General features: G+C 36.0%; 1 protein-coding gene across 3 annotated transcripts in view; it reads left to right on the forward strand.

The window, feature by feature from the left end:
* The window catches only part of LOC110256311 (uncharacterized), a 611,762-nt gene that overhangs the window by 307,446 nt on the left and 284,620 nt on the right, over positions 1–19,696 (forward strand). For all 3 annotated transcript variants that reach the window (XM_084990015.1, XM_084990014.1, XM_084990013.1), the window contains exons 7-8: positions 8,683–8,791; positions 12,599–12,625. The gene's annotated coding sequence lies outside the window, so the exon portion shown is untranslated. The remainder of the gene's footprint in view (positions 1–8,682; positions 8,792–12,598; positions 12,626–19,696) is intronic.

A 19,696-nucleotide genomic window follows, 5' to 3' on the forward strand; every position in this document is an offset into this window, starting at 1 on the left:
TTTATTTGCGCTGTCTTCTCATTAATAGTCAGTCATGGTTTTGAATAAGGAAATAAGCTATTTCCCTGAAGATGTGAACATATCTCAAAATCTGTATCTCTACCTTGGCTTTGATAACTAATATTTTGCACCAATAGAATCAGTGCATTGCCCTTTTCATTCTTAGAAGAACATTGTTTTATGTCCAGTTTTTGGCTGGAAAGTACCGATTTGATGACTATATATTTGTATATGTTCATAAGCTAAGGAAAATGTAGGTTCATTTGAAATAATAATAATTACAGGTAACACTCAGAGCCAGGCATTTTTTAAAGGCTTCACATATAATAATGTGTTTAATAGTCACAGAAAATCTGTGAGTTGTCATATCTACATTCTATAGCTTAAGGAAATGAGGCTACCAAGAGGCCAAATTGCTTGGCCATGGGCATATGACTCTGAAAAGTCAAGCTGAGATTAACTTGGACTCTTAACCATGTTCTCTTATGTTTTACACCCTCAGGTACCCAAGGGACACCTCCTGCTACATTTTCATCCTTGTCAGCTCAATCACCTGTTCTTACCCTTTGCACCTCTTCAATATCTCTCTCATCTATAACTATGCTATATTCTGTACTCTAATTTAGGCTGTCATTACATTTTACCTTGATATTTGAATAACACCATCAGTATCTTCAATTCCCAATTTTAAAGAAGGCTATTTTAGATATAGGCATTAGAATAGCCTTCTTGACTTACCCTCAGAAACAGAAGGAAACTTTGCCACCTGATAAATGGCCTCTATGAAAAACCGACAGCTAACATCAAACTTAATGGTGAAAAATATGACTAGGATGTTTTCTTTTGCTACTTCAATATTTTAGTAAAAGTTTTAGCCAGGGCAATTAGTCAAGAAAATGAAATAAAAGGCATCCATATTAGAAACAAAGAAATAAAAAAAAATCTCTACTTTCCTATCACATGATCTTATCTATAAAAATCCTAGGGAAAGCACTAAAAAACTAATAAATGAATATAGCAGGGTTTTGAGATACAAGATCTACACACAAAAGTCCCTTGCATTTCTAAACGCTTGCAATGAAAAAAATTCAGAAGTGAACTTAAGGAAATTAGTTCCATTAATAATGATATCAAAAAGAATACAATACTTAAGAAAAATTAAACAAGAGGTGAAAAACCTATAGTCTTAAAGCCATAAAACACTGTTGATACAAAAGATTTGAATTTTATATTTTAAATTGCCAAATGATATACTATGTGAAATATATCCCAATAAAGCTAATAATGTATTAAAAAAATACCCTTCTTGAAGTAGTCCCTCCTAAGAATCCTTCAAGACCTACAAATTTAAGTCAAAGCTCTTGCAAGCTCATGTGATCTGGACTTTCCCATTTTGTCCCTTTTTGGATCCATTCATCCCGCATTATAATTAAGTATTGATTGTTACTTGCATATGCCACATATTCCTGACCTTCATGCCTTCTTTACCTGAGAGATATCTATCTCATTTTTTTGTTCAAATCTGCGCTTTTAGTCCTATCTCATATGCCATTTCTTTCCTGAAAGAGGTGATGCCTTTTTTGGATCCAATTGCTCTCTCCTTTGAGCCTTCTTAGCAAAGTACTGCTGTTTCCTCTCTGATAGCACTGTCTGCTTTCTATTTTGTAGTTTGATTGACTCACCTTTAAATAAAGCCCTTGAATGCAGGGTCCTTGCATAATTTATTTTTCTTCCTCCCACAAAAAAATAATAAAATGACATGTAAGAAGCTGTTGCACAATAAACATTTTAAATGAGCTAAGTATTTATTAAAGAAGCAGATAAAATGGAATATGGAAATGGTAAACAACTGATCCAGTGAATAAATGAATCTTACTTTTTCTCTAAGCTTTCTAAGCAGGTTTCATGGCTATATCTTTAGGGTTCTTAGTTGAAAAAAACAGAATCTATTGTGATTAGCTTAGACAAAAAAGGCATTTTTATTTTTTATAATGATTTTTATTTTTTCCATTATAGCTAGTTTACAGTGTTCTGTCAATTTTCCGCTGTACAGCAAGTTGACCTAGTCACATGTACATGTATACATTCTTTTTTCTCATATTTTCATGCTCCATCATAAGTGACTAGATATAGTTCCCAGTACTGTACAGCAGGATCTCATTGCTTATCCATTCCAAAGGCAATAGTCTGCATGTATTAACCCCAAATTCCCAATCCATCTCACTCCTTCTCCCTCCCCCTTGGCAACCATATGTCTGTTCTCCATGTCCATGATTTTCTTTTCAGTGGAAAGGTTCATTTGTGCCCTATATTAGATTCCAGATATAAGTGAGATCATATGGTATTTGTCTTTCTCTTTTTGACTTCACTTAGTATGAGAGTCTCTAGTTCCATCCATGTTGCTACAAATGGCATTATTTTGTTCTTTTCTATGGCTGAGTAGGTTTCCATTGTGTATATATACACACCACATCTTCCTAATCCAGTCATCTGTCAATGGACATTTAGGTTGTTTTCATGTCTTGGCTATTGTGAATACTGCTGCAGTGAACATGCGAGTGCATGCGTCATTTTCAAGGAAAGTTTTGTCCAGATATATGCCCAAGAGTGGGATTGCTGGGTCATATGGTAGTTCTATGTATAGTTTTCTAAGGTACCTCCATACTGTTTTCCATAGTGGTTGTACCAATTTACATTCCCACCAACAGGGCAGGAGGGTTCCCTTTTCTCCACACTGTCTCCAACATTTGTTATGTGTGGACTTATTCATGATGGCCATTCTGACTAGTGTGAGATGGTAACTTATAGCAGTTTTTATTTGCATTTCTCTAATAATCAGTGATGTTGAGCATTGTTGACCATTTTTTCATGTCCTTGTTGGCCATCTGTGTATCTTCTTTGGAGAAATGTCTATTCTGGTCTTTTGCACATTTTTCCATTGGGTTGTTGGCTTTGTTGCTATTGAGTTGTATAAGTTGTTCGTATATTTTAGACATTAAGCTCTTGTCAGTTGTATCATTTGAAACTATCTTCTCCCATTCTGTAAGTTGTCTTTGTGTTTTCTTTTTGGTTTCCTTTACTGTGCAAAAGCTTGTCAGTTTGATTAGGTCCCATTGGTTTATTTTGGCTTTTATTTCTGTTGCTTTGGGAGACTGACCTGAGAAAACATTTGTAAGGATGATATCTGAGAATGTTTTGCCTGTGTTCTCTTCTGGGAGTTGGATGGTGTCTTGCCTTACATTTGAGTCTTTCAGCCACTTTGAGTTTATTTTTGTGCATGGTGTGAGGGTGTGTTCCAGTTTCATTGATTTACATGCAGCTGTCTGGGTTTCCCAGCGCCATTTGCTGAAAAGACTGTCTTTTTCCTATTTTTTATTCTTGCCTCCTTTGTTGAAGATTAATTGACCATAGGTGTCTGGGTTTATTTCTGGGTTCTCTATTCTGTTCCATTGGTCTGTCTGTTTTGGTACCAGCAAGTACCACACTGTTTTGATAACTGTGGCTTTGTAATATTGCTTGAAGTCTGGGAGAGTTATACCTCCTGCTTGGTGTTTGTTCCTCAGAATTGCTTTGGCAATTCTGGATCTTATGTGGTTCCATATAAATTTTTGGATGGATTGTTCTAGTTCTGTGAAAAATGTCATGGGTAATTTGGTAGGGATTGCATTGAATCTGTAGGTTACTTTGTGTAGTATGGTCATTTTTACAATATTAATTTTTCCAAGCCTGGAGCATGGAATATCTTTCCATGTCTTTGAATCCTCTTTAATTTCCTTGATTATTGTTTTATCATTCTCAGCATATAAGTCTTTCTCCTCCTTTGTTAGGTTTATTCCTAAGTATTTGATTTTTTGGGGTGCAATTTTAAAAGGTATTGTATTTTTGTATTCCTTTTCTAATATTTTATTGTTAGTATACAGAAATACTACTGATTTCTGAATGTTAATCTTATATCCTGCTACTTTGCTGAATTTGTTGATGAGTTTGAGTAGTTTTTCTGTTGAGTCCTTAGGGTTTTTTATATATAGTATCATGTCATCTGCATGGAGTGAAAATTTTGCCTCTTCTCTTCCAATTTGGATACTTTTTATTTCTTTTGTTTGTCTGATTGCTGTGGCTATTACTTCTAATACTTTTTTGAATAAAAGTGGTGAGAGTGGGCATTCTTTTCTTGTTCCAGATTTTAGTGGAAAGGCTTTCAGCTAGAAAACACATTTTTAAAAGTACATATATTCCCAAATCTCCAAGAGTGCCAGAGAACCATGTTCTTTAGCAATTGTGTCAGAAACAAAGGGCAGTCCCAGTGCAGAGGTTGAGAAAACATCCTCCTGACAGCTGCTCAGCCCTTATCAGCATAAAGATTATATAACAAAGCTCTGTTAATGTCACCCCCTAAATAACTAGACACAAGTCTTAGCTAGATTTTGTGGAATTAATATGTGTGCTTTCCTAGCACCCACTGTGAATACTACTCCTTTCAGAATCTATCGCTTGTGAAAAACCAAATATGTTCAGAAAGGCATGAAATAGCTACAGTTATTCATCAGTGGTCACTGAGTCACTTTTGAGCATAACTTTAAAGGTGTCATAGACCTTATATTTATTGTTCTGAATAAACACTGATCTCATGAAAAGTGAAGTACTGAAGGTTGAAGGCCTATAATTAACCACCAGATAGGTACACTGTTATTAGCCAGGAAAAAGCCATCTCAAGGTTTCCAAGTCAATGCATACTGCCCACCTTAAAAGGTAACACTCTACAAAAATGAGAATTCAACCTCTGTGTGAGTCCTCCCCATTCACTCATCCGGACCAGCAGCATGCCAAGCTAGCCTTGGGTTTCAGTTCTGACTTAGCAAAGTGGGGGACTAGGATGGATGACAGCACAAGTTAAACATGAGCGCAGTGGACTTCAAGAAATATCTCCTGTCAGTCCTTAAACGAAGACAAAAATAGCATGACGGGGATGACCTTCAGGAAAAGGAACCAGAGTATTTGATTTTCAAATCATCAATCTTATAAAAGGTCCCTATTGAGTCATTTTCTTTCCTGAGTATCTGACATAATTTCATACTACTTCTCACTACAGTAAAACAACTCAGATGGATATTCCAGTCTTTTTCTTAAAATGTGAAAGGCTAAAAACCCCAAAAGTTTGAAATAGTAGAGCCTGAGCATGGTGAAAGCAGCACTGGGTAAATCATATGATGTCTCTTAAGCCTTGGTTTCCTCAGCTCTAAAAGAAAGCAACTATAAAATGAACCACCTGATTGTTGTAAAGACAGAGTTAAACTACATATATATGAATATATATATATATAAATATATATACATGTATTTTTGTAAATATATATACAATATTGTATATATACATATATTATATATAAATGTGTGTGTGTATATATATATATATATATATTTCTTTTTATGGCCATGCCTGTGGCATATGGAAATTCCTGGGCTAGGGGGTCAAAACAGAGCTGCATCTGCAACATACCCTACAGTCACAGCAACACTGGGTCCAAGCTGCATCTTCGATCTATGCTGCAGCTTGCAGCAATGCCGAATCCTTAACCCACTGAGCAAGGCCAGGGGTCAAACCCGCATCCTCACAGAGACAACGCTGGATCTTCAACTCAACCTGCTGAGCCACAATAGGAGCTCCTATATTTTTTCTTCATTGAAGTGTACTTATAATATCATATTAATTTTAGGTGCACAGCACAGCAATTAAGTTATAGTATATTATATATATATATATACACACATTCTTCAGATTCTCTTCATTTAGAGGTTATTAAAAATATTGAGTGTAGTTTCCTATGCTATATAGTAGGTCCTTCTTGGGTATCTATTTTATATATAATGGGAGCTATATTTAAAGAATCTAAGACAGTGTCTGGCTCACACAGAGTAATAAATAATTAGTGGCTATTATTATTTTCTTTAAGCATAGCATCTACTAAATAATATTTATAATTTTATGTTTTTTCCTATTTTGCATTCTTCTGTGCACTATCTGCAGAAATAACACAGGCATTGTGCTCAGCATTTAACAGATGGCAAAACTCAGACAAAATGAAGTTAAGTGACTTAACCAAGAGGAGTAGCAAAGATGGGGTTACATTCACTCCATTCCTACTAATGGTGGGTGATGGTGACATATACAAAGGATGAAAAGAGTCAAATTATAATTGGCATAAGAGAAGAGTAGTGAAAGAGGAGAAGCTAATGGTTAATTCAAGAATCTCTCAGACGTACTGTTTTTCCTTATAAAATCATCCATTTCATGAGTATCGAAAGGTATCCATTACTGGTTACACATGGTATCCCTTTATCAAATAAGATAATGCATTTTAATATCCTCTATAAACTGTTTATGATAATGTCAATATGTGACAGAAATGTAACTTGCTAATTATATAGCTAGTCTTATCTTTTTTTATGCAATAAAACTTTTGGCTAAACACAGAGAAATACTTTAAATCCTGTCTTTGCGTGAAGTTAAGTAGAGCCATGTGATAAAAGCCTGGGTAATGGCAGAGATCAGAAGAAGTGTACGCAAGTTCTGGACAGTGCCTTAAAAGGGAAGGGCCAGCATTCTATTTCCCGTTTTATTCACCTGGCTGCTAGAATTTGGCCATGACAGCAGGAGCCAAAACAGCCTTCCTGACCACAGAAAGCTGCCTGTTGAGGATGGCAGAACAAAAAATAGAAAGAGCCAAGATCTCTGAACAGAGAGCCACCGCACTAGATTAGAACATTATATGAAAGAAAAATAAAGTTCTATCTTATTTAGAATACTGCTGACTTGAGTTACAGCAATAAAATAATATTTTAATAAAGTATAATATGACTTACCATTCTACTCTTGCTGTCATTACTACTGCTATTGTTATGTATGCTCTTTGTTACAGAACAGAAAGTGCTATCAGTACAGGCAATTAGACATCAACTGGATCATTATCTTTCTAACCTTACCCCATATTTGTCTAATGTATCCCATATTTGAAGAAAATAAATCTCAAAACTAGCAAATTCTTGGAATTTAAATAAATCACTGGATTTGCAATTAAATGTGACTGTTTTTCATTTGCTTCTCCATTCTGTAGCCAAAAAATAAAAATCACACTATGTCAAGAATATGAATGTCATATCTATATTACTTGTTACAAGAATTTAGTTTTAAAATCATTTAAGTGAGTAGGTATCCATGAAAATTATTCATTTAAAATATATAGTTTTATAATAATATTCTATGATCCATTTTTTTTTGCTTAAAATACGTATTTATGAGTTTATGTATATTTTTTGGATGCATCCATGTATATTCAAGTAAAAATCCCTATGGAGGTATACACTTCTCAGTAATGCCCTCTGGGGGAACAGGTAAAGATAATAAGGGAAAAACTTTGACTTGTTTCTTTATACACTCCTATATGGATTGAATTTTTCAGTGGTAATTTAAAACTTTTGTAATCTATAAAATTTGCTTTAACCATTGTACATGATCCTATAAAAATAGCAATAAGAAAATCCAAAATTGGGGACATAAACACAACTAAGTGCATTTTAATAATTTAAATGTCATTAATTTTATCTAGTTAAAATATAACTGAATAAAGCAAACAATCTCTATCTGTAGAGCACTAGAGCAATAATGAGCAACACAACAGGGATTATTCCTTACTTGATACAAAGAATAAGAATAGTGTAGGTGATTGTCAAGGTGTATTGATGAACACTGAATCAGAGGGTATACTGTGCTGTCTTCCTCATTGTAAACAGTACGAAGAAAAAGGGGAAGAATACAGAGAGAAGGGGGCGACAGAATAGAAAGAAAAAAGGTGAGGAGAAAGAGGGAAAAATTAGGGAAGAATAAAATATAATCAGATTTTTAGCAATCCATATAGAAATTATTTGATAATAAAAAGTTAGTCTAAACTTAATAGTGAATGTCTCATCCTCACAGAGACAACGTCAGGAACTTAACCCACTGAGCCACAGCAGGAACTCCCTGTAATAAAGTTTAATGTCTACATATTCTGTTTTCAAACAAGTTTGTAGGAAATGAATGAAGAGCTATATGACACTTCAAAATAAAAAATCATGGTTGTGATACATATTCCTTAATGAATAAATATTGTTACAAAATAGGACTAGTCTCTTTCAATATGATTGTTTCTTGTTTAAATTTCAGTTCTGCTAAATCATAAGGAGCAAATACTAAATTGGGATTTTTTTAAGAGGAAAGTGGAGGATAGAGAAGTAGAAAGACACTACCAGTAGAAAACATCATAGGAACTTAAACAATGAAAAAGCTAAATTATAACCAAGTGATTAAAACTGTTAACCTCTGATACAACTCAATACATATAAAATCTATTGTTTCAAGATTCACACTATAAATCTAGAACCCTCATAGAGCAATGGTTAATTAAAAGGAAAAAATACTGCAGAAATAATAGTTTCTGACATACAGTAAAATGTCTTTCTAAGTAGGTAATTGAGCTATAGGAGAAAAACAGAGGTTTAATTCTGAATAAGGGACAATTAAATAAAAATTACAATGCATGCCTAGTTAGAAAATTCTATTAAATCTTGCTTCTCATGAGTTTGTATATATTTCAATTGAGTAATATAATTGGTATTTTAATAACATGTTTTCTATTTTTGTCCTAGGAGAAAAAAAAAGCAGGAAAAGGAGATAATGAAGAAACAGCCATTGTTCAGTCATTTTTCTATCAGCTTTACCTGAAAGGAGAACAGCTTTGATGTCATTCATCACAAGGTAGCAATTACCTTCTATTATAGCACCAATACACCTGGATAGAATAATCAGTCTCTATGCCATTTTAGTATAAATTTAGATTTTAGTAAAAATTCCATAAATGTGTGCATACACATGTATTTATGTAGATAAGAAACAGAACATTTTATTTTTTTCATTTTTAAAGTTTTATTGAAGTATAATTAATTTACAACATGATAATTTCTTCTGTATGGTGAAGTGATTCAGTTATGTGTAAACACACATCCATTCTTTTTCAGTTTTTTTCCCCCATGTAGATTATCATAGAATATTGGATAGAGTTCCCTGTGCCATTTAGCAGGTCCCTGTTGGACACTCATTCCACATACCACAGTATGCATATGCCAGTCCCAAACCCCCAGTCCACTCCTTCCCTCCACCTGTCCCCTTTGGTAACCATAAATTTGTTTTCAAAGTCTGTGAGTCTTTCTTTGTTTTGCAAATAAGTTCATCTGTATCCTTTTTTTTTTTTTTTAGATTACACATGTATGTGATATAATATGATGTTTATCTTTCAGTGTGTAACTTCACTTAGTATGATAATTTCCAGGTCCATCCATGTTGCTTCAAATGGCATTATTTCATTCTTTTTTATGGCTAAATGATATTCTACTACATACACACACACGCACGCACACTATGTCTTCTTTACCTATTCCTAAGTCAATGGACATTTAGATTGCTTCCATGTCTTGGCTATTGTAAATAGTGCTGCAATGAACATTGGGGTACATATATGCCTTCTCCAGATAGATGCCCAGGAGTGGGATTTTTGGGTCATATGATAATTCTATTTTTAGTTTTTTGAGGAACCTTCATACTAATAGTGGTTGTACCAACTTACAGTCCCACCATCAGTGTAAAATGGTTCCCTATTCTTTGCACCCTCTCCAGCATTTATTGTTTGTACACGTTTTGATGATGGCTATTCTAGCTGGTGTAAAGTGGTACCTCAGTAATTTTGATTTGCAGTTCTATAATACATAGAAATATTGAGCATATTTTCATGTGCCTACTGGCCATTTTTATGTCTCCTTTGGAGAAATGTCTATTTAGGTCTTCTGCCAGGTTTTTGATTGGGTTATTTGTGTTTTGTTGTTGAGTCATATGAGTTGTTTGTATATTTAGGAGATTAAGCCCTTGTCAGTTGCATCATTTGCAACTATTTTCTCCTGTTCTGTAGGTTGTCTTTTTGTTTTATTTAAGGTTTCCTTTACTGTGCAAAAAGTTTTAATTTTAATTGGGTCCCATTTGTTTATTTTTGTTTGTATTTTCATTACTCTTGGTGGATCAGAAAAGATATTGCTGTGGTTTATGTGGCAGAGTGTTCTGCCTGTATTCTCCTCTAAGAGTTTTATAGTATCCAATCTTATATTAGGTCTGTAACCCATTTTGAGTTTATTTTTGTGTATGGTGTTAAAGAGTGTTCTTTTTTCTTTCTTTCTTTCTTTTAAATTATTTCCCCAATACAATTTTTTTTCCTACTGCATAGCATGGTGACCCAGTTACACATACCTGTATACATTTTTTTCCCATTCTTATGCTCCATCATAAGAGACTAGACGTAGTTCTCAGTGCTACACAGCAGGACCTCATTGCTAATCCACTCCAAAAGCAATAGTTTGCATCTATTAATCCCAAATTCCCAATCCATCCCACTCCCTCCCTCCCCCTCCCCCTTTGCAACCACAAGTCTATTCTCCAAGTCCATGATTTTCTTTTCTGTGGAAAGGTTCATTTGTGCCTTATATTAGATTCCAGATATGTGTGATATCACATGGTATTTGTCTTTCTCTTTCTGTCTTACTTCACTCAGTATGAGAGTCTCTAATTCCATCCATGTTGCTGCAAATGGCATTATATACTTCTTTGTTATGGCTGAATAGGATTACATTGTGTATGTATATACCACACCTTCCTAATCCAATCATCTGTCAATGGACATTTGGGTTGTTTCCATGTCTTGATTATTGTGAACAGTGCTGCAATGAACATGCAGGTGCATGTGTATTTTTTAAGGAAAGTTTTGTCTGGGTATATGCCCAGAGTGGGATTGCTGGGTCATATGGTAGTTCTATGTATAGATCTCTAAGATACCTCCATACTGATCTCCATAGTGGTTGTACCAGCTTACATTCCCACCAACAGTGCAGGAGGGTTCCCTTTTCTCCACACTGCCTCCAGCATGTGTTATTTGTGGACTTATTAATGATGGCCATTCTTACTGGTGTGAGGTGGTATCTCCTGGTAGTTCTAATTTCATTCTTTTACATGTAGTGCTCTGGTTTTCCCAGTACCATTTATTGAAGAGACTTTCTTTTCTACATTGTATATTCTTTCCTCCTTTATCATAGATTAGTTGACCATAGGTCCATGGGTTTATTCCTGGTCTTTCTATCATGTTCAATTGATCTATATTTCTGTTTTCGTGCCAGTACCATACAGTTTTGATGACTGTAGATTCGTAGTATAGTCTGAAGGTAGGGAGTTTGCTTCCTCCAGCTCCATTTTTCTTTCACAGGATTTCTTTGGCTATTTGCCATCCTTTATGTGTCTGTAAAAATTTAATTTTTTTGTTCTAGTTCTTTAAAAAATGCCATTGGTAATTTGATAGGGATTGCATTGAATCTATACATTGCCTTGTGTAGTATAGTCATTTTGACAGTATTAATTCTTCCAGTTCAAGAGCATGGTATATCTTTCCATCTATTTTGTCATATTTTATTTATTTATTCTTAATATTATGACCTCACCATTGGCATATAGAAGATCTTGGGCCAGGAATTGAATCCAGCCACAGCTGCAGCAATGCCATATTCTTAATCCACTGTACTGGGCTGGGGATTGAACCCACACCTTGGTAATAACCTGAGAAGCTGCAGAGACAACACCTTGGATCTTTAACCCACAATGCCACAGGAGGAACTCCCATCTTTGATTTCTTTCATCAGTATCTTATAGTTTTCAGAGTATAAGTCTTTTGTCTCTTTAGGTAGGTTTATTCCTAGGAATTTTATTCTTTTTGATGTGCTGGTAAATGTGATTATTTCCCTAATTTCTCTTCCTGATCTTTCATTGTTAGCATACAGCAATGCAATCAATTTCTGTGTATTAATTTTGTATCCTCCAATTTAACCAAATCATTGATGAGCTCTGACAGTTTTCTTTTCCTTTTTTTTTTTTTTGTCTTTTTGCTATTTCTTTGGGTTGTTCCCACGGCATATGGAGGTTCCCAGGCTAGGGGTCGAATTGGAGCTGTAGCCCCTGGCCTATGCCAGAGCCACAGCAATGTGGATCCAAGCCATGTCTGCAACCTACACCACAGCTCATGGCAACACCAGATCATTAACCCACTTAGCAAGGGCAGGGACTGAACCCGCAACCTCATGGTTCCTAGTAGGATTCATTAACCATTGCACCACGATGGGAACTCCCATCTAACAGTTTTCTGGTAGTGTCTGTAGGATTTTCTAGTTATAGTATCATGTCATCTGCAAACAGTGACAGTTTTACTTCTTTTTTTTTTTCCAATTTAGATTCATTTTATTTATTTTTCTTGTCTGATTGCTTTGGCTAGGACTATTATTAACTATCATTTATTTAAAAAATATCCAGAAGTTTTGTGTAACAGATATAGTGGATGTTTTATATAAAAGAGAGTGCAATGAATAAATATTACAAATTAAGTAATAATCAAATGCATAAAGTAGTTAGATCGTAAGATGCTAGTTTGAAATACAGTAAGTTCTAAAATTTCTTCTTTCTTTTTTAATACATGTCCTTTAGGTTTTTTTGAAGACCGTTCTTCATCAGGTAGGATTTTAACAGTTCTTATATATCATATTCTACATTAATTATGGAATTTGTGATGCTCACAAAAGGATAAATATTCTAGGTACATAAGGAAGTGGCAACTTTATGATGAGTCCTATCACATTAACTTATACATTCATTCATTCCTTACTTATTGAGCACCACTATACTCCAAGTGTGTATTTAGTTCTAGGCGTAAAATAGTGAACAAAATAAGCATAGTCTCTGGTCTCATACATTTTCTTTTCTATTGAGAAACAGAAAATGAACAAACATACTAATGAGCAGAACAGTTTAAACTTGTCTTAAGTTCTATGAGTGGTAAAAACAAAAGTGCTGTGCTAGAAACAAATGGATGGAGGGGACAGGTGGTTATTTTCAAAATCTTTAATTAAGAAGCTCTGGGAATTCCTCTTTGGAGAGGTGATTTTTAATCTGAAACCTAAAAGACAAGAATAAACCATGTCTGCCAAGATCCAGGAAAAGAGAATAAGGAAAAATGGCCCAGGAGAGTCAGCCTCCTTAGTTTGATATGTGTGGTTAGGGTGTAGTTATCAAGGGGGAGACGGTTGAGATGATGTTGAAAGGTGGGAGTGGGGGCAAGAGAGACCAAATCTACAAGTTGTGTTAGGAAATGAGTGTTTTATCCTAATTAAACCCTAGTTCCTAAATGCCTGAGATTCTAACATCAATAACCTAGGCTATCTCACTCAAATCATAGATATTTATTATTATCCAAAGTGCAAAGAAGGCACAGGAAATTGTGTCAGAAGAGGAGTTTGCAGTAGACTGAAGAGGGGTAATTAGAATCCCCTATGATCCAATAAAATTGGGTGAGCAAGACAGATATCAAGGTGGAAAAAAAAGCATAGAGTGAAACATGTGTCACAGCTTTTACCAACTTGTGTGCAATCCCAGTCAGAGGTGTGGAGTTAATTAAGGAGAAAGCCGGTCAGAAGGGGTTTTTCCCACTTTTATTTTGAAATTTGGAAAGGGAACCTTACTATGTAGTAATTGTAGCAACATGCTCAGCCATGGCACTGAAAACAATGAAGCTATGGTAGCATTAAGCAAAGAGAGGACCTGAGAGAATGCTTCGAGCTTTCCTTGTTTCATGGGGCATGGATGGGACTTGGAAGTGCCCACATGACCCACAGAGAAGGTGGAAGAAGGGAGCTGAGACCAGATCTAGGAGACCTGCCTGTGGGTGGCTGGCAAGGGGCAAGGGGCCGTGGTACAAAACCATAGTATAACTAGCCTCATCAAACACCAGGTGGATAATGTTTTTGAAAACAGGAGGGGAGGATAATCAAACTCTCATGTATGCAAGAGAACAAGTCACAAATTTATGCTGCACCCCAGAACATAGTACAGTACCCAGGGATGGATCAGCCATTATCCAGCCGAGTCCTAGGAAGACCCAGAAGCCCAGAGATCACCCAGAAGTGCCCAGTTACCCCTCCACTTCTGTAGAGACTGGGGACTCCCTTGTGTCCCCTCCCCATAGTCTTAATTGTCATTTTGAGACTTGTGGATGGCAGTCTGTAAAACAAGGCACTTTCCTGAAACAACATTTAAGCCTGAGTCTGAGATGCTAATAATTAGCCAGAATTATTACCCACAATGAACTTTATCCCTGTTTGGCAGGGTCAGGGCTTGTGAGGAAGATTAGATTTGTTAGAGACAATCAAGAACCTTCAATTACTCTGTACATTGGAGTTGTCCCAAGTGTAAATGTGCAGCATAACCGCAACACTTAGATTTAATAATGATTCCGTTTATTTCAGTTCATTGACTGTCTACATGTAATTAGTATACATTTACAAATACATGTTTATGAAGATTTGTGTACTGCTATTAAGGAGGTTCTCTGAAATGAAGAGTATTCTGAACCTGAGTGAGAAATCTCATGTACTATTGTTGGCACTGTCATGGCCACCAACTGGTTCTGTAACCCAGGGCAAGTCATTTAATTTCTCTGGGCATTCATTTTCTCTGAAAAATGAGGAGACTGGACAAAATCATTGCTAAGGTCAATTTTGATTTCTGATGTCTGTCAAGTGAGTGCTAAAATGAGGCCTGCTGAGATGATGGTGGTTAGATTTGCATTAATCAAGAAACAATGATAATAGCATAGAATGATTTAGTGAATCCAGGCCATTTGCCTGGCACAAAGTAAGTCATTTCATATAGATTATTTCTAATCATCTGAATAAACCCGTGAGGAAATAGAAGTTCAGAGAGGCTGTAATTTGTTCCATGCTGCACAGCTGGTCAGCTGCAGAGCCAGGCTTGTGACCCGTGTTTTCTCTGAAGTTTCTGGTATTTTGGTAGTTCTTATTCATCTCTCTCTTTGTTTGATTTGAAGATTCCACCTTCCAAACATTGTTAAAATCCTATCCTCCAAGCTCAAGTTATGAAACTATTTTTATAGCATCAAGGCAAGTCAAACTCTCTGTTAATTCCTAAGGAACTCACTGTCATCATTCATTTAGCACCCATTTTCAAGGCTTAAATATAATTTGTTAAATCTGTTAATATCTCCTGTGTACATAAAGCCAAACTGTATATGCTCTGAAGGAAGACCAAGGACCTGGGCCAAGGAATGCTTTGGAAGTGTGTGGCCCCACCAGGTCTAGAATTCAGAGTGAGGTAACTGCCAGGGTCAGGCCAGTGTAGGGGCATCTAGCCCCAGTCCTGGCCCTGAGTAGCACAAAGCAGCTGGTGGATAGGTAGTTCCTTGGGGCCATTTGAAGTTCAGCAAGATCAGTTCTCAGCAGTGATACCCATGGAAGTCTGGCTGCATAGTGAGAAGCTATGTGATACCTGGAGAATCAAACTGGGTGGTGTCCAAAAAGATAGAGAAGAGGTAAATCAGGATGGGAGAACCTTCCCTGGTAGTACATCTTTATAGTAGAATAATGCTTCACCAGAAGAGCTGAAACAAAGGTAACTGAACATATATCTTTCCATGCAATCATTTCCTGGAGCTAAACCTGATGATGCAATGTTACAAATGGAAAGGTTTCTGAAGCAACTCCTGTGAGTTAGTCTCTAAGGCTGCCATAAAAAAATACTAAAGACCAGGAGGCTTAAATGACAGAAATTTATTTCCTCATGGTTCTGGAGACAAAAAGTCCAAGGTCAAGGTGTTGGCATGTTTGGTATCTTCTGGGTCCGCTCTCCTTGGCATGGATGGCTGGCTTCTCACTGTGTCCTCACACAGCCTTTTCTCTGTGGGCATGTATCCTCATGGGTGTCCACATTTCCCTTCTCATAAAGACATGGGGCAGACTGAATTAGGGCCCACCCTAATGACCTCATTTTAATTAAAACCTGATTTTATTGAAATGTAATTGACATATAGCACTGTATGTTTAAAGGGTACAGCAGAATGATCTAAATTATATACATCATGAAATGATTATCACAGTTAAGTTTAATGAACATCTAACATCTCATATAGATACAAAATTAAGGGAATGGAAAAATATATATTTCCTTATGATGAGAACTCTTAAGATTTAACTCTCTATTTTTATTTTGTTTTTGTTTTTTTAGCACCACACCCATGGCATGTGGAGGTTCCCAGGCTAGGAGTCGAACTGGAGCTATAGCCACTGCCTACGCCATAGCCACAGTAATGCCAGATCCCAACCACATCTGCGGCCTCCACCACAGCTCATGGCAATGCTGGATTTTTAACCCACTGAGTCCAGCGATTGAACCTGCATCCTCATGGATACTAGTCAGATTCATTTCTGCTGAGCCATGATGGAAACTCCTGATTTTTATAACTAGAAGTTTATATCTTTTGACTGCCTCTATGCAGTTCCTGTCTCCCCCCAACCCCACACTGGTAACCATAAATCTCATCTCTTTTTTTATACGTTCGTCTTGTTGCTTTGTTTTGAAGTATAGTTGACCTATAGCACTGTTAGTTTCTAGTATACAACATAGTGATTCAATATTTCTATAGTGATTTGATATTTCAAAAGATCACCATGATAAGTCTAGTTGCCATCTGTCACCATACAAATATATTACATAATTATTAATTATATTCTCCACTCTGTACATTTCATACCTATTATTCATTTATTTTGTAACTGAAAGTTTGTACCTGTTATTTCCCTCATCTGTTTCTCTCCTCCACTCATCAGATCCCTCTTCTGGGAACCACCTGGGTTGAATTAAGACCCACTCTAATGGTCTCATTTAATCACTCTTTGTTAAAGGTCCTCTATCTAAATGGTCACAATCTGAGGTACTAGTGTTAAGGTTTTTAACTTATGAAATTGGGACAGGGGACGCAATTCAGCCCATAACACCATGGATTTAGAAAATTGTAAGCATTCACATGGGCAAATATCCTTGTAACTGCTACCAGAATGTCGTATGCATTAATAGATAAGTATTATATTGACCCTCGAACAATTTAGGGGTTAGGAGCACCAGCCCCTCTGCAGTTGAAGATCTGCATGTAACTTTATAGTCAATCCTCTGTTCATAGTTCCATAGCCATAGATATCAGTCAACATCTAATCTTGTAGAATGGTATTTGTTGGAAAAAAAATTACATGTATCAATGTTACCAAATCAAACTTGGGTCTGCTCTCCCACGTGCAGCAAAGCCAATCTCTTGACTTCAGTTTGTAGTAAAGGAAAGAAGAGAATTTATTGCAAGGCCAAACAATGAGTACTGGAAACTAATTCAAAAAAGAGCTGAACTTCCTGATGGATTTCGGAGAAGGGTTTTTAAAGGCAAGGTGAGGAGGAGAGGTGCAGGGTGTGTGACCAGATCATGCATAATTCTGTGATTGGTGAGGTAACAGTGTGATATCATAGGGGTTGAAGTCATCAATTCTTAGGCTTCATTCGGTCTGTGGGCTACATATTCATGGTCAGACAGTCAGCTTCTTCCATCTGGTAGGGGTTTTAGTATCTGTAAAACAACTCAGACACTGTTATCTATGTCCTTCATGGAGAAACTAAAAGTTTCTGTGACTCTGCTATGTGATTAACATTTTGTTTAAATTGTTACCAGTTCTCCTGGCCTAACTGCTATCTTTGTTACTACATGTTCACATTCTTACAGTCATACACTCTTTTTTTAAAATCATTCAATGAATTTATTACATTTATAGTTGTACAATGATCATCACAATCCAATTTTATTGGATTTCCATACCACAATCCCAGTGCATCCCCCACCCCCTGAACTGTCTCCTTTGAAAGCCATAGTTTTTCAAAGTCTGTTGAGTCAGTATATGTTCTGCAAAGAAATTCATTGTGTGCTTTTATTGACTCCACATGTAAGTGAGAGCATTTGATGTTGGTGTCTCATTTTCTAACTGACTTCACTCAACATGATAATTTCTAGGTCCATCCATGTTGCTAAAAATTCCAATATTTCATTCCTTTTAATGGCTGAGTAATATTCCATTGTGTATATGTACCACCTCTTCTTGATCCACTCCTTTGTTAATGGACATTTAGGTTACTTCCATGTCTTGGCTATTGTATATAGTGCTACAATGAACATTGGAGTACATGTATCTTTTTGAGTCATGGTTTTCTCTGGCTAGATGCCCAGGAGTGGGATTGCTAGATCCAATGGTAGTTCTATTTTTAGTTTTCTGAGGAATCTCCATACTGCTTTCCACAGTGATTGCACAAATTTACAATCCCACCAACAGGGTAATAGGGTAATAGGGTAATAGGGTTCCTTTTTCTCCACACCCTCTCCAGCACTAATTGTAGACTTTTTGATGATGCCCATTCTGGCTTGTGTAATACCTCATAGTGATTTTGATTTGAATTGCTTTAATATTGAGTGATGTTGAACATCTTTTCATGAGTTTTTTGGCCATCTGTATGTCTTCTTTGGAGAATTGTCTGTTTAGATCTTCTGCCCATTTTTTGATATGGTTGTTCATTTTTTTTTTTTTTGGTATTGAGCTACAGAAGGTGTTTATAAATTTTGGATATTAATCCCTTGTCAGTTGATTCATTTGCAAAGATTTTTCTCCCATTCTGTGGGTTGTCTTTTCATTTTGTTTAGGGTTTCCTTTGCTATGCAGAAACTTTTAAGTTTAATTAAGTCCCATTTCTTTATTTTTGTTTTTACTGTCATTACTCTAAGAGGTGTATCTGAGAAGATGCTGCTGTTGTAAATGTCAGAGAGTGTTTGGCTTATGTTTTCCTCTAAGAGTTTTACGGTATCTGGTCTTATATCTAGGTCTTTAATCCATTTTGAGTTTATTTTTGTGTATGGCATTAGAGAGTGTTCTAATTTCATTCTTTTCCATGTGGCTGTCCAGTTTTCCCAGCACCCCTTATTGAACAAGCTGTCTTTTCTCCATTGTATATTCTTGCCTCCTTTGCCATAGATTAGTTGGCTGTAGGTGTGTAGGTTTAATTCTGGGCTTTCTATCCTGTTCCACTGATCTATATTTCTGACTTGGTGCCAGTACCATATGGTTTTGATGACTGTTGCTTTGTAAGATTATCTGAAGTCAAGGTCCCTGATTCCTCCAGCTCCATTTTTCTTTATCAGGATATCTTTGGCTATTCTAGGTCTTTTGTGCTTCTAAACAAACTTTAACATATTTTCTTCAAGTTCTGTGAGAAATGTCCTTGGTAATTTGTTAGGAATTGCATTGAATATATAGATTGCCTTGGGTAGTATAGTCATTTTGATAATATTAACTCTTCTAATCCAAGAGCATGGTATATCTTTCCATCTATTTGTGTCATCTTTGATTTCTTTCATCAGTGTCTTATAGTTTTCAGAGTATAGGTCTTTTGTCTCTTTAGGTAGGTTTACTCCTAGGTATTTTCTTCTTTCAGATGCAATGGTAAATGGGATTGCTTCCCTAATTTCTCTTTCTGCTCTTTCATTGTTAGTATATAGAAATGCCATCAATTTCTGTGTATTAATTTTGTATCCTGCGACTTTGCCAAATTCATGGATGAGCTCTAACAGTTTTCTGGTAGAGTCTTTAGGATTCTCTAGGTATTGTATCATGTCACTGCAAATAGTTATAGTTTTACTTCTGCCTTTCTAAT

Source organism: Sus scrofa, chromosome 13, assembly GCF_054392235.1.
Source record: "Sus scrofa isolate SSC_HxYL_T2T_F1_AM1 chromosome 13, Sscrofa_HxYL_maternal_Yorkshire_Landrace_v2.0, whole genome shotgun sequence".
Lineage (NCBI taxonomy): Eukaryota > Metazoa > Chordata > Mammalia > Artiodactyla > Suidae > Sus > Sus scrofa.